Source organism: Ambystoma mexicanum, chromosome 6q (assembly GCF_040938575.1).
Source record: "Ambystoma mexicanum isolate Mex_15411 chromosome 6q, UKY_AmexF1_1, whole genome shotgun sequence".
Taxonomy (NCBI): domain Eukaryota; kingdom Metazoa; phylum Chordata; class Amphibia; order Caudata; family Ambystomatidae; genus Ambystoma; species Ambystoma mexicanum.
The window spans coordinates 1,567,976,320-1,567,991,680 of record NC_090937.1 but is presented as its reverse complement, the minus strand read 5'-3'; the positions used below and the strand labels follow the sequence as shown (position 1 = coordinate 1,567,991,680).

At 45.6% G+C, this 15,361-nt stretch overlaps 1 protein-coding gene across 2 annotated transcripts in view; it reads right to left on the bottom strand.

Moving 5' to 3' along the window:
- The window catches only part of ZNF638 (zinc finger protein 638), an 846,814-nt gene that overhangs the window by 304,742 nt on the left and 526,711 nt on the right, over positions 1-15,361 (bottom strand). The window lies entirely within an intron of this gene.

Sequence of the window (15,361 nt, the reverse complement as noted above, 5' to 3'; positions counted from 1 at the left end):
TTAGAGTGATTCTGTTCTGGATAGTTTGAGGAGTCTGGCTGCTGCATTTGGGATGTGTTGTAGTTTCTTCAGGAAGTATTCTGGCATCCCGAGGTAGAGGCTGTTTGCGTAATCGATTTTTGACATTAGGGCGACGATTGTGAGTGAATGAGAGGAAAGATAGGATTCTTGTGTGAAGGAGGAAGAAACATTTATTATTGCGTTTGTGGTTCTAAGGTTAGGGTGTAGTCCATCAGGAATCCCAGATGTTTTACTAATGTAGACGGTGTGGGCATGGTTCCCATTTCCGTCAGCCAGGGAATGTAGGCGTTCACTTGGTTTTTGTATATGATCATGATTTCTGTCTTTCCTGGTCTGATATTCAAGTTGTTGGCATTCATCCAGTTAAATCATCTACAAAATCGAAGACCCTCAAACCGATCACTCAATCTTAATTGCATGTCTAAAAAGTATTTGAGTGTCTGCGTAGTTGTAGCATGTAATTTTGTATTTTTTGAAGATCCTTTTACTGGCGTCTGGTAGATGACAAAGTGGTGATAGTGAGGATCCTTCTGGCACTCCAGTCTAACTCGTGGAGTAGATTTGAAGGGTTTTATCCATACGGTTTCTGTCTGGTCTGCTAGGAATGATTTAGTCCAGAGTAGTGCCATATATGTTATAACTTGGTCTTCCAATCTTTTGGTTAGGGCCTCATGGCTAACTGCCGAAGGCTGCAGATAGGTCGAGCAGAATCAGAGCTGAGGTTGTGTTGAGTCAGTTTGTTTTTAGGTCGTCCCAGATGGATAGTAGTGCCGATTCTGTTCCTCTTGCGGGTCTGAAACAGACTTGTGTTTGGTCTAGTAGTTCTTTTACTACATGTTCTTCGCTTAATTTGTATACGTACGTTTCTAGGAGTTTTGCCGGGTAGGAAATCGGTCTGTAGTGAGAAGTCTTCCACGTCGCCACTTGTGTTTTTTAAAATTGGTTAGATATATGCTTATTTGAAGGATTTTGGCATAGTTCCTGTTGTGAGAGAGATTTAGAAGGTTTCTGAAGTATTCTGATGGCGTTCCTTGTGCAAGGAGTTATTTGTAGTCTGAAGGGGGCGCGGGTTGGGGGTAAGCAGGGATCAATGGGTGATCCTGCTTGCTTGCTGTGTTTTACCAGCTTTGGTGAATTCCTCTGCTGATTTTTCAGGAAAGTTTTGAAGTTTTTGCTGTGCCTTTTTCTTCTGTCCGGTTGGTTGAGTGTTATGGTTTAGTATTTGTCGCATGTCGTTGATTTTGTTCTTGAAATGGTCTGCCAGGTTGTTGCAAAGTATCTAAGGGGTTTGGAGTGTTGTCGCCACCAGGTGGGTTTCTTATTTCTTAAAATGATGTTGAACATTTCTTTTTTTGTGTTGGTGGCATTGGGGGATGGTCATCATAATGCCTTTGTTTCGCCTTTTGCATTTCCTTCTTGTATGCGCGACTTTAGTTTTTTGGAACAGTAATGTCTTGGTTGTATTCTTTCATCCATTCCAATTCCATCTTGTCCTTTCTCATTGTCTTTAGTAGCAGTGTGAGCCATTTTGCTATTGCTCTTTTTTTGGGGGGTATATGGATTTTCCGGGCCCATTTTCAATTGCATCAGCAATCCATTTGTGGAGTAGCTTTGCTTTCCTGTCTAGGTCAGCCAGCTCTAGTTCTGTAGATGGGCGTTCTGTCATCTCCAGTTCCATTAGGTTGCTTGTTTTGACGGTTTCCCCCCAACCACCCGTTTCTTTTTGTGATGGTTATGAACTTGGGGGGCTGGATGTGGACATGAGTTGGTAGTGTGATCACGAATGGGATAATGAGATGGTCACTCCACAGTATTGGTATCAGTGGTGCCGTGGCGATTTATTTCTTGCCGAAGATTGCGTCAAGGGTGTGTCCTGCTGAGTGTGTTGCCCCTTTGACCAACTGCTGTAGTTTCATTGATGTTAGCTGCCCAATTAGTGAGTTTTGGGAGTTGGCGTGTTTTTCTTTGAACCAGATGTTTAAGTCCCCCAGGATTATTAGATGTTTGTGCTTGATGGCTATGTTGGTGATGGCTTCTATGAAGTTGTCGACAAAGGTTGCATCGTAAAGTCAGTGGTCTTTAAACAAGAATTAATGTGACGTTAGTTTTTGGATTCGCTGATAGGTGCATGACCATGGTTTAGTTGAGGGGTTCATCCGGTTTTATTTTCAGGTGTTATTTGAATGCTATTGCGAGGCCTCCTTATTTTTCATGTTTATCTGAAGGCCTTTGAAGTTGGTCAGGAGGCATCTTTGGAGTGTGATTTTGTAGTTGTCGTCCAGCCAGGTGTCTGCGATGACTAGGATGTCAATGCCGTTGTTGCAGAGAAGGTCAAAGATCTGGAGTGTTTTGACATGATCTTGCGTTTATTAGGTTGCAGTGGATTTTAAAGGTGTGGTTTGGTTTGTGTTTTATTGTCGGGCTTGTTTCCTGAGTGGTGTTACGATTTCCTTCCAGGTCAGTCTCTTGTTGAGGTGTAAGCAAGTAGGTTTTGCTTTGGTAGGGCTGTCTTGTACTGGGTGTAGGGGGATTGTCCGATACAAGCTTTCGGCTCAGTCTGTTGGCGGTCTTGTTAGTTGATATTGTTGGCTTGTTCAGTCTCGAGTAAGGTAGGGGAGGTTTGCCAGGGTTAATTCCTTGGCCGTTCCCAATGTGGGGATACCTTCAAAGGTTTACTGAGGTAAAAAAAATTTGGTGGTGTGAAGGGGATAGCTGGTAACTACAGAACTGTCTTAGTGAGCGTAGCTGACATCTCTCATGGGGTGTGACCCAATAATCACGATATCGCTCCACAGCAATCAGCCAATAAACACTATCCCGGGAGAGAGGTCTATAGCTAACAATGTAATTTGAAATAGGGTACAGCTAGATTTGAGATTCCTGTATAGCGTGAGTGTCCTACAGCCAAAAGTACAGTGTGCCCGCCAGACAATGCAATTTGAAATAATGCTCAGCTAGACTCTAGTTATTTGTATAGTGGGGGAGAGGCCCACGCCTGACAGAGCAAATGGGCACAGTACCAAACAAACAAAGGTAAGTTTGAGGCACTGTTGAGCAATTGACTACAACCTTAACCAAAGTTATGTTGGAGTGTTAGGTAAGATTTGCACAGTACTGTTAAATCTTCCTGACCTGGGTCATCCCCAGAACCTTTTGCTTTATTAGTGGGATATTTTTCCATAATATCTCGTGAGTGGGAACCTTTTTCCACACTCACATAATCTAACTTTTTATGGGTGTCATTTGAAAGACTCGCCATAGCGTCTTAAAGTTATCCTCTTTCAATTTACGGGCAATAAGTGCCTGTTGCTGGGTTGCCCTAGGGGCTTCCCTTTTAACTTTGTGCTAACCTTTAGTGAACTACAGTTCCAAAGGGTAGAAAGGATATTTGGATCCCTTTTACATTTTGTTAAGTGAAACCAGCACACCCCACCTTATGTGGAGTGCTGGGAGATGCAATACATCCCCTTTCACAATAAAAATATTCTGTTACAGTGACAAGCTTACCTTAATGGCTGCTGGCAGTGATACCTTGTATTAATTTAGTGCACCTTTACTGCAGCTGTGAACAAAGCCCACAGTAAAGGGACCGAAGGGTGTCCATTTTAACCAAAAGGGTCCCCTCCTACCCCATCTTAGTGTTTGTTGTTTCTTGTTCCTTGCCCTGACATCCAGGGCGGGAAATTCCTTTGTGATTTTTGTCTTCGGCGGGCGTCCCCTGACTCCCCGCCCATGCTCCAGTCTGAGAGCAGGAAGTGAAGGAGGCGTCCAAAACTCCCCAGCCCTTTGTCTTACGCATTGCTTGAAAGGGGACAAATCCCAGTGGGGGGCTGGCTGTCCCGATTGGAGAACAAGACTGCCCTTCCTGTAAAATGAGGGAGAGAATGCAGAGGTTGTGCAGTAAATCCTGATTAATACTGCGAACCTGGAAGCTGAAGAAATGTTGACCACTGGAACTGAAAACGAAGAGAAAGATGAAGGAAAAGCAGCCGTAACCATTTCCAGCGACCAGAGAACCTGCTGTGTAACCAGAACATGCTGTAGCCCTTCCTTCCAATTGACCTGGGGACTCCGAAAACAAAGACCCCGACCCATAGCCTGGTGAGACCCATTAAACTTTAGGAAACGTGCATTTTGAGCCATCTCACGCGTTGCTGCGACCGTGCATTGTTGCAATACCCAAACACCTCGAGCCATTGTGCGGTGCACAGTCTTCAGAATTCCGAATCTCGCTGAAACTTCGTGGGCATTCTGGTGGATCTCCAGAGACACAAATAGAGTCTGAAAAGATCTCTCACCAGAGTGCTGGACCTTTAAAACGACGCGAATTCAACCGCAATTCTGTCTTCTTGTGTGCTCCTTGAAAAGGCGCCAAATCCGCAGAACCGCATTTAGCCGCGAGGGACACCTTGCCTAGAGCCTTCTCCATTGATCCCTGCTACAAAGTTCCTTCTGAGATCTTGTTTTCAGTCTCCACGACAAGGAATCCACTGACCGGGTATTTGACTGCAGACCCTGAAGTTCTCCTGCTGCAAAAGCTCCTTCAATGCTGAGGTACTGTGTTGGCTTGGGTATGTACTTACCTTAAGACTTATGATTTCTGTGTAGCTGTGGGTTTTTTTCTGTGATGGGGAGCCTCTCATCAAGTGCACTCAGTCCCACTGCTAGAATCCTGCTAGGGTGTCTTTTGGGAAGCCCTTGGAACCTCTTCCAACTCTAAAGTGAAGTATTCACCTGATTGCCCAGTTTTCCTACGGAACTCTGCCTTTTGCTACTAAAGAACCTATTCTGAAACTGCCTTTTGGTCACTAGTCCTAGTGTAACCCCTTCTGCCACTGAGAACACTCATGCTCAAAGAATAAAGGAAAGGCTTTCAACGGATTGGGACTACTGCCTAGAAGATAAAAGTAGCTTAGAGTTGGTTGGTAACTAATTCTTTGAGTGAACAGTTTAAAAGTGTACTGATCTTGAATGTGTGATGCGCTATTCTTAAAAGTATGGTTAAAATCTGTTCTTCCTTAGCAACTGTTTTGCCAGTCTAATAGAAAGTAGATGTGAAGTCTTATTTACCTGTAACTATTTCTCCAGCATTGGTATCCTTCATAGATTCACATGCTTGAATATTCTCAGTCTGACGGGGAATATTCGAGCATCTGAATCTATGAAGGATACCAATGCTGGAGAAGGTATTTTACTCTCCTGCGATTAGGTTGTGCCTCTTCCCAAAAGGCAAGTGTTGGTATCCCCAGATTAGTCCTTTCAGGATAATTGTACGAGTGTCCCCCAACTGGGTCTTGCTTCCCCTGACTTGCTGCTAGCCTGTCCTTAATAAGTCTATTAGGGTGTTGCCTACCTAGAATAACAATCATTCAGTAAAGTGGAACATGGGGTTTTACTTTCCCCTTCGTTGAGGTTAAAAAAAAGTATGTGCGTTTTCCTTATCTTGCGTTAGCTGTGTGCCATACAAAATACGTTACAAGAGTTATTGCTTACCACAATCTGGGGTTCCCCGATTTCAAAAGCACCTGTATTTGTATATTACACCCTTAGGTTTTATTAAGTGTTTCACTTTTCACCAAAAGTATATTGTCCAGTTGACTTAAGTGATTTCTAATGAGAATCATACATATGTAAGGGTCTATGGATTACTGAATGTAATTGTAAAAAGTAACCATTGGTTTTTACTTCACAAGAATATGCTTGACCTTTACTGAATGTGTATGAAAAGGTTTTGACTTCCCTAAAACTACTGTTAGGTACTTCAAATAAGGTCTATACTTGGGTCTGTGTACTTTCAAGTAGTGTGTTTTTATACTGTGATTTAATAGAGTGGAGTCTTGTACTGCCTCAGTTGAATAGTTTTACTAAGCCCTTAGTTGGACTTCAGAAGAGCTGTCCTAACAGAGTCCTGTATAGTGGGGGAGAGGCCTACGTCAACAGATCAGAGGGGTGCGGTACTAAGCGCAGCTAAGTTTGAGAAACAGGTTGACATGCATTACTCACCGTAATGGCATTTCTGATTGCATCTGCTTAGATTCACATGCTGTGCTATTGTCTGACATCCAGTGGTAACCGCAGAGTATTGCATCTTTTCTTTCGAGGATCGAAAGGGGACGTCGGCATAGGTGTGTCTGTAACAGTATCCCTACCGTGACATCTAGTGCACCCAAAATCCCTCACGCACCAAGGTCCCTCAATTGTATTTTTGCTGCCATGAGGGAATCCAAGGCCTATCGTGAGCGAGTACATAAAAGAAAGAAAGTAGTAAGACATCTATGTTCCTTCCACCCGAGCAGGGAGGAAGGGTGGGCGCATGTGAATCTAAGCAGATACAATTATCAGAAATGCCATTACGGTTATTAATGCATGGTTAATCTACTTAGAATCACATACTGTGCATAGACTAGCGAGCAGTACACAGAGTTGGAGGTGGGCTGTGAGAAGGAACAGTAGTGAAAAGATGTCTTAGTACTGCTTGACCCACCTGAGAATCAAACCTAGAACGTGTCTAGGCAATAGTGTTTTGTAAAGGTGTGTACAGAACTCCAAGTTGCCGCTTTGCAAATGGACTCTAGGGGAACATTTGCAATGAATGCTATGGAAGCCCCAGTGCCTAGAGTAGAATGTGCCCCAGTGCCTACAGTAGAATGTGCTCTAGGCTTGAAGGGCAGTACTCTTAGCAAGAGAGAAACAACGTGTGATGCATTTGACACGCCACCTTGAGATGGCCGACTAAGAGCCAGGATCCCCTTCTCTGCCAGCTGCCACTGAAATGAAAAAGGGGTTGGTTTTCCTCAGTGGTATTGTTCTTTCCAGGTAAAACATGATTGTCCTGTGCACATCCAACATGTGTAGGCTTCTGTCGGCCAGGTTAGTGGGGTTCTGGAAGAAAGTGGTCAGTTCTATAGACTGGTTCACGTAGAACTTGAAAATAAATGTAGGCGCAAATCAAGGGTGAGTGCACAAAACCACCTTAACTCTGAACAGTAACGAAAGGGTCTAGTACTGAAAGGGCCTGTAGTTCATTAAACCTCCGCTTAGAAGTGATAGCCACTAGGAAGGCTGATTTATAGGCAAGGTCTTTTAGCATAGGCTCAGAACCACATTTAAGTCCCATCCGGGAGCTGGGATTGAGGCGGCTTAATCTTGGCATGGAGCGTTCTCCAGAGTTGCGAACAAGTCGATCTCTGGGAAGCTCCATTCTGCGAAAACAGACCGTCTTCGTGTAGTCGCCACACGTACTGTACGGGCAGTGGAAAATCTCTGCTGAGCACGTCTGCCAGAAGATGGAGTTCCCCTGGAATGTGTTCGGACAACAGGAACATCCTGTGTTGGAGAGCCCATATCCAAATGTTTTGGGACAGCTTGGATAACCCTGGATAGTGTCTGCCCCCTTGTTTGTTCAGTTAATACATGGCTGTGGTGCTGTGTCAAGATCAGGACTGTCTTCTCCTGTAACTGTGCCTGAAAGGCCTTCAGTCCTTTGAATACCGCTAATAGCTCCAACAGATTTCTGTGGTTGGATGCTACTTGTGGGGACCACACGCTGTGCGCCGTCTGCTGAAGCAGGTGACCCCCCCCCCCCACCCTGTGAGATGCGTCTGTTGTGAGAGTGGCTTCTACTGCAGGGGGGTTGGGGGGGGAGGTTTTCCCCTTCAAGAGGTTTTCCCCCTCGACCACTACAGCAGAGAACGAGGGCTGGCGAGACAACTACCAGATCTTCCCATTGTCCGCGTGCCTGACACCACTGGCTGTTGAGCCATTCTTGCATGGGACGCAGGCGCTTGTGAGGAAGTAAATGCAGGACGCAATCATTCCTAACAGTCTCATGGCCTTGCGTACCGCCACTTCCCGACTGGCTACACACTGAGGGATCTGAAACAGCATGTTTTGAACCCTCTCGCTGGAGGGCTAGACAATGCTGTCTTCTAACCGATTATATCCCCTAGAAACTGTTTGACTTGACTGGCGTCTAGGCTGGATTTCTTCTCGATGGAGAATCCCAGACAGAATAAGATGTCCATTGTCTTCGGAGTGTTCTATAGGCATGTTTCGTAGGACTACCCAGTTATGAGCCAGTCGTCGAGGTAAGGGTGAACCGGGACAGAATCTGTGCAGGTGTGCTGCCGCTACTGCCAGTACCTTTGTAAACACCATTGGGGCAGAGACAATGCTGAAGGTGATACCTTAGGTATTTTGTGCGCTGGCAACATCGAAATATGAAAGTGTGCATCTTTCATGTCCAGTGTTGCCATGTAATCTCCCTGTTTCAACAGCAGGATTACCTCCTGTAAAGTGGCCATACAAAAGTTTTGAGGTTCGACAAACAAGTCTAGCTCCAAGCCCATGGTGAGATCATTTTTGGGTACAAGGAAGTACACTGAATAAATACTGTTGTTTACCTGTAGAATAGGGACGACTTCCATGGCGTCCTTTCCTAGAAGGGTCTGCACCTCTTGCAGTAGGATTTGCAGGTGGTCTGGCATCAGGTGTCTTGATCTTGGTGGTCGGGAAAATTCTATACAGTACCCGTGGGCGACCGTCGTGAGTACCCACTGGTCTGTTATTGTTAAGGAGAATTCTCAGAAATGTGCCAATTCCCTCCACCTTAGAGACTCCTAGCAACTTTGCTGGATTTTGAGGATTGGATTGCTTTACCTTGAAAGTGTGACCCTTTTTTCTCTACTCACGTGTTTTGCCCTTGTGTTTCTTTTGATTATGGAGTCTAACCAACTCCATAGGCATCATCTTTGTGATTTGTGTCACAGAACCCTCCGTGCAGGAACACAGGGAAGCCCTTCAGGCTTTCCCCAAGGTTTAAATACTTTCTCTGGGATAAACTACTGTTTCCCAGAGTACGTAAAGTGAAATTGACTTTACTAGTCTTTAAATTCCTAGACCCAGCACACCCTATCTTACAATAGAGTGCTGGAGGGGTTACTTAGTATCCCTGTGTCTACTCATGTAGCAGTCAAATGCTACCCTTTCCGCTCAGAATGGCTGGTGGTGGTTTTACAACGAACTACCCTTATTTTTCCATCGACCGTGAACTTTCAATAGCTCCGGTAACGTTAAATCACAGGAGCCATGTTTTTCAAGATGGCGTCCGAGCCCCCTTCGTTTAAACAGGTCCCAGTCTTCTTTTTTCGTAATTTCTTTTTGGAACGGTCCTTCTGGAGTTTGTGTCTGCGCACCAATCCAGGTTTGGTCCCTTTGTACCTTCGCTTTTCGTGGGCTTCAGGAATGAAGACCACCTCTGGAGCCCCAAGTGTCTGGGGTGGGCAGCAAGTGACAGAGGTGCCCAAAGCACCCTGTGTTTAGTCTCCTAGGAGACACAGATGCACTCTGGCGATTGGCTCGCTGTCCGGCAAGGACAGCAACCCTGAGTGAGTCACAGCTAGGCTGGAATTAATGGGAGAGAACTAAATAAGAGGCAAGTCTTTTGGCTTGGAAGTCAGAGTCGACCACTGGAACGAAAGAACCGAAGACGAGCTTGGAGAGGATGGCTGTTGCAACTCCTGGACCATGGTTTGCCCGGTGAAACACCCTGCTGCAGGTCCGAATCGCCATGTTCACCTCGACAGAGCAGCTCCTGCAAGGGCGACTTCTCCCATTGAGTTGATGGGACCAATCAACTCAACACTAAGCCACCTGGATACTCATCTCGAAGCTGGCTGCATTTTCCTCATAGTGCTCCAGGAAAAGGTATAGCCAGGGAGAGGGACACCAGCTTGTGTGCTAGACTTACAGCTACCAGAATTGAAGTTTTACCAAGCTTTTTGACTGTTCAAGTGCAGGAGTCCCCCGACGTTCTCGTCCCCACGGCTGAGGCCCAGGAACAGCAAGATCTGCAGGTACTGCCAGGAACCGAAGTCATCAGCTGCTTCTTTTTCTTCATTTGTAAGGTACTGTAAACCCAGAGTGTTTATCTCTCACAGTGAAAGTGCTTGAAACTTTCCAAACTCACAGGCTTAATCAGCTCGTGACCCAACATAGGATTCTTCTTGCTACAAAAACTATTCAAGAACTTTTGCAGAGACGTTTCTGTTTAACTACCAGAACTGCTTCATCCTATCCAAGACTTTAGCCCATTGACCTTGGCCTAGCTTATTGAATTGACTCTTTTGGTGAACTCTAAATACTTGCTAAGAATAATTGTAACCTTTCATGTTCTTATAATCTTTGCCTTTTTACGGCTCTTGCAAAGTATTTCTGAAATAGTATTAAAGTGTAATAATTGCCTCCTATTGAATGTTTTATAACTGACAGAAATAAATTAATAAGTATTTATCAAAGAAACCGAGTAAGTTTATTTGAACACCTGTCTTAGGGTTCAATGTGCCAATTCCCTCCACCCTAGAGCCCTCCAGCTCTTTTGCTAAACCTTGGGACTTTGAACTTTTCAATTCTGTTCGTTTTCTGTGTTTAATTCTTTGGATATGTAGTCTAACCAACTCCATAGGCATCTTGTTTGTGTTACACATCACCTTTAGTGCAGTGACACATGGGAGCCTTCGGGCTTTCCCACTATTTAAATAACTTATCTGGGATAAACTACAGTTTCCCAGAGAAAGAAAAGTGAAATTGACTTTAGTCTTTTTAAAATCCTAGACCCAGCACACCCTATCTTACAATAGAGTGCTAGAGGGGTTACTTAGTATCCCCCTCTGTCTAGAAACTCATGTAGCAATCAAATTACCATTTCCTCTAAAAATGGCTGGTGGCAGTGGTTTTACAACAAACTACCACGATTTCTCCCGACCGCAAACACCGGTAGCGTTAAATCGCGGGAGCCATGTTTTTCAAGATGGCACGGGAGCCCCCTTTGTTTAAACAGGTCCCGGTCTTTTTTTCCCCCCCCCATTTCTTTTTGGAAACGTCCTAGAGTTTGTCTGAGCACCAAACCAGGTTTGGTCTCTTTGTTCCTTCACCTTTGGCAGGCTTCGGGACTGAAGACCGCCTCTGGCGCCCGAGTGTCTGGAGTGGGGGAGGTGCCCGCAACTCCTTGTGCTTAGTCTTCCAGGAGATCAAAATTCACTCTGGCGTGTTTGGCTGGCTGGCTGTCCAGCAAGGACAGCCACCCTGCTGGCCGAGTGGCAGCTATGCTGGAATGAATGGGATAATACTATTTAAAAGCTGAGTCTCTAGGCTTGGAAGGCAGAGTCGACCACTGGAACGAAAGAACCGAAGACGAGCTTTAAGAGGACGGCTGCTGCAACTCCGGGACCGTTGGTTTGCCCGGTGAAGTCCTTGTGCAGGCCCGAATAGCCAAGTTCACCTCGACAGAGAAGCCCCTGCAAGGACGACTTCTCCCTTTGAGTTGGTGGGACCAATCAACTTAACACTAAGCCACCTGGATACTAATCTCAGAGCTGGTTGCATTTTCCTCGGAGTGCCGCAGGAAACCGAATAACCAGGGAGAGGGACACCAGTTTGTATGCTTGACTACAGCTACCGGAATTGAAGATTTGCCAGTTGCCAGCTTTTTGAACAGTCCCAGTGCAAGAGTCCTGACGTCCTCCCTCATGTCCCCACGATTGAGGCTCAGGAACAGCGAGATCTGCAGAAACTGCCAGGAACAGAAGTCTTCAGCTACATCTTTTTCTTCATTCCAAGGTAATGTGAAATATGACAGAGAACTTACCTCTCGCAACGAATGTGCTTGAAAAGTTCCCAACTTGCAGGCCTAATCAGCTTGTGACCCCAACATACGATTCTTTCTTTTACAAACTACTTCTGAGAACTATATCAAAGACTTTTGCGTTTAACTACCAGAACAGCTTTATCCTATACAAGACTTTAGTCCATTGACTTTGGCCTAACCTATTGCATTGAATTGACTCCTCTGGTGAACTCAAAATATTTGCACTGCCTAAAGAATTGCAATAGTCTTTTATTGATGTTCTAGTAACCTATGCCTTTTTGCTCCTACTTCGAATGCCATTTTGCTCTACCTTCAAAGTAGTCTAAATGCCTCAGGAACTTACAATGTAAAAGTAATGAAGATGTTACTTACCAACTAACGTTCTTTCGACTGAAGTTCCTCCCACGTATTCCTCATCTTAGATAAATTCGCCAGCTTGCTGCTTCTTCCGAAAACATTTTCACCAGAGGGCGCTGTGCTCGAGGCCACGTAGCTTGGTCCCTTGAGGGCCGCCGTCGAGCATCAACACCATCCGTTGTATAAAGGGCTCGAGCCGCGCCGGTTGGATTCAGTTGTTTTTTCGATGTTAATGGTCGCATCAATTGTATTATGTGCCGGTAGATGTCAGGCTCTTAAGTACATGTGCAGAAAGGCATAAAAACTGTACGGAGGGGTAGGTTGGGAGGGTCGATTAGGAATCCATGGGAACATAACAACTGTAACGTTCTTTCGACTTTAAATTACTTGTTCTTTTAATGGATTGTGTCCTCCCACGTATTCCTCATCTTCGATTCCGCAAAAAGACCCCCTTGGTAAGGTGGTGTCTAAAAAAAATGGTGTGCATAGATGGCCAAGTGGCTACAGCACAAATGTCCTGCACACATCCCTCTGAAGAGCCGTGGAAGTTGCCATGCCCCTGGTTGAATGAGCCCTTAAACCATCTGGAGGCTCTTTCCCAGCCAATTTTTAACATTCAGATATTGCCAGAATTATCCATCTGGATAAGGTTTGGTTTGGACACACCAAGGACCAATGTGTCCAGTGTAACCGACAAATAACTGATCGGTTTGTCCAAATCTTTCCAGTCTGGAGATGTAGAAGCTGAGAGCCCTTTGAGGGTCTAGTCTATGGAATCTTTCCTCCTCTTTTCTAGCGTGAGGAGGATAAAAGGGAGGTAAAATGATCTTCTGTGACAGATTGAAATCTGAAACTATTTTAGGTAGGAATAAAGGCTTGACCTTTAAAATAACTATCCTTGTGGAAAATCGTGTGAGGAGGCTTACAAGATAGCGCCTGCAACTCACCCTTACCCTGCAGGCTGAAGTTAAAGCCACTAGTAAAACAGTTTTTAAAGTTAGGAGCCTTAAAAGACAAGAGTGTAAAGGCTCAAAAGGAGCACACAGGAAACTTTAAAACTAAATTTAAATCCCAAATGGGAACTTGGAAAGGTGTAGGAGGGAACACATTTATTAACTTTAAGAAATTGGATAACTAAGGGCATCTTAAAATATGAAATTTCTTCTGAGGAGCACTTGAAGATGGATAACGCTGCCAAATATCCTTTAATAGTTCCAACTTGGAGCCCCGAGTTGGCTAAATGTAATAGAAAGGAAAGCACCATGGTAGTGGTACATTGAAAAGGATCCACATTCTTATCCCTGCACCAGTTACTGAATTTCTTCCAACACCGGTTTAAGGATTTTGTAGCTGGCCTTCTGGCCGAGAACAAAATCGCCATAACGTCAACCGGGATGTCCCATTCCTTATATCTCAACCTCTCAGAAGCCAAGCGTGAAGGTTGAGTATCTTGACCTCTGGATGGCGAACTCGACCTTCCTCTTGAGAGAAAAGATCCTCTTTGTGGAAGACGTATTGGAGGGCAGATGGACATGTCTAGAAGGTCCGGGTACCACGTCCTCCTGGCCCAGTCCGGGGCAATTAGGATCATGGTTCTCCTTAACATTCTCAACCTCCTGATTACCTGAGGAATCACAGGGACTGACTGAAACGCGTAAAGGAGTAGGTAAAGGAGTAGAAATACCCAGTCCACTACGAACACGTCCCCTAGAGCCCCTCTCGAGGGACATTCCCTTGAGCAATACAGTTCGCACTTCCGGTTGACACCGGTCGTGAACAGATCCACTTGAGGGGTTCCGCAAAGGGCGAAGATCTCTTGAAGTACTTCCTGAGCTAGTTCCCATTTGTGGGAGACTGCTTTGCCTGCTCCAAGCGTCTACCGCCATGTTTAGCTCTCTGGCGAGGTGAACTGCCGATAGAGATTCCTTCTATTGCCCAGAACTGCATTGCCTCTCTGCACAGTGGAAGTGATCCTACGCCTCCTCTCTTGTTGAGATAGTACATGGCCACTATGTTGTCCGTCATGATCAGGACATTCTTTCCCTGTACAGAGGGCATAAAAGCCTTCAGCTCTAGTCTGATTGCTTTCAGCTCCATATGTTGATATGTAGTTTGGACTACGATGGAAACCAACAACCGCTGATTGTCAGATTGTTGTGGGCTCCCCACCCTGTGAGTGAGGCATCCGTCAGTACAGTTATCTCTGGCCATGGTTGCCAAAAAGGTTCCCCCTTGAGGATGTTCTCCTTGTAATCCCACCATAGGAGATCTGGAGTCACTTTGGTCGGGACTTGTAGAAAGTCTGACATCTCCCCCGAAAACTGGGACCATTGAGTCCTAAGGGCCCATTACAGGGATCTCATCCTCAGTCGAGCCTCTGGCACCAGAAAAATGCAGGATGCCATAAGGCCTAGCAACCTTAGGAAGTCGAACGCTGGTAGATGTTGGACATTTTGAAACTTTGTTACCATCTACAGAATGTGGTGAGCTCTCTCCTCGGGAGGCGAGCCTTTCTCTGAGGGGGTGTCCAGGACAGCTCCGATGAATTGGAGCCTTTGGCTTGGAATCATTTGCGACTTCTTGTAATTGAGGGAGAAGCCCAGTTTGTGTAGGAAGTGACAGGTAATGGCTAGAAGTTTCTGGGCCCATTCGGGTGTGCCCGCCCAGATTAGCCAATCGTCCAGGTAAGGGTAGATGTGAATCCCTGCCCTCCTGAGACCCGCTGCCACCAGCGCCATTAGTTTGGTGAAGACCCTCAGGGCAGAGGTCAGCCCAAATGGCATAACTCGAAATAGATAGCGAGATCCGCCAATTGCAAACCTCAGGTACTTTGTGTTTGAGATGGATTGGCACATGAAAGTAAGCATTCTGAAGGTCTAATGAAACCAGCCAGTCCTGAATCTGAAGAGCCTGAAAGATCTGAGAAAGGGTCACCATCTTGAACTTGTCCTTACTGAGGAATTTGTTCAAATTTCTCAAGTCCAAGATGGGTCTCAATCCTCTGTCCTTTTTGGGGATGAGAAAATAGGGCGAGTACCAACCCTTGTTCCTCTCCGCTACAGGTACATGTTCTATTGCACCTTTCTCTAGCAGGGTTTAAATCTCGTGCACAAGGAGCGGGTCTGCAATTTTTACAGAGTTGGCTCCCGGTGGCTGATCTTGAGGTCTTTGAGGAAAAGGAAGGCAGTAGCCATGGGTCACAATCTCTAGTGCCCAGGCATCTGACGTAATGCCCCGCCATTTGGCCAGATACCGAGTGATTCTGCCTCCCACCGGGGTCTTGTGGGTTAAGACCTCAAAGTGGCTTTGCAGTGGCTGGAGGAGGTAGTAGCCGCTGCT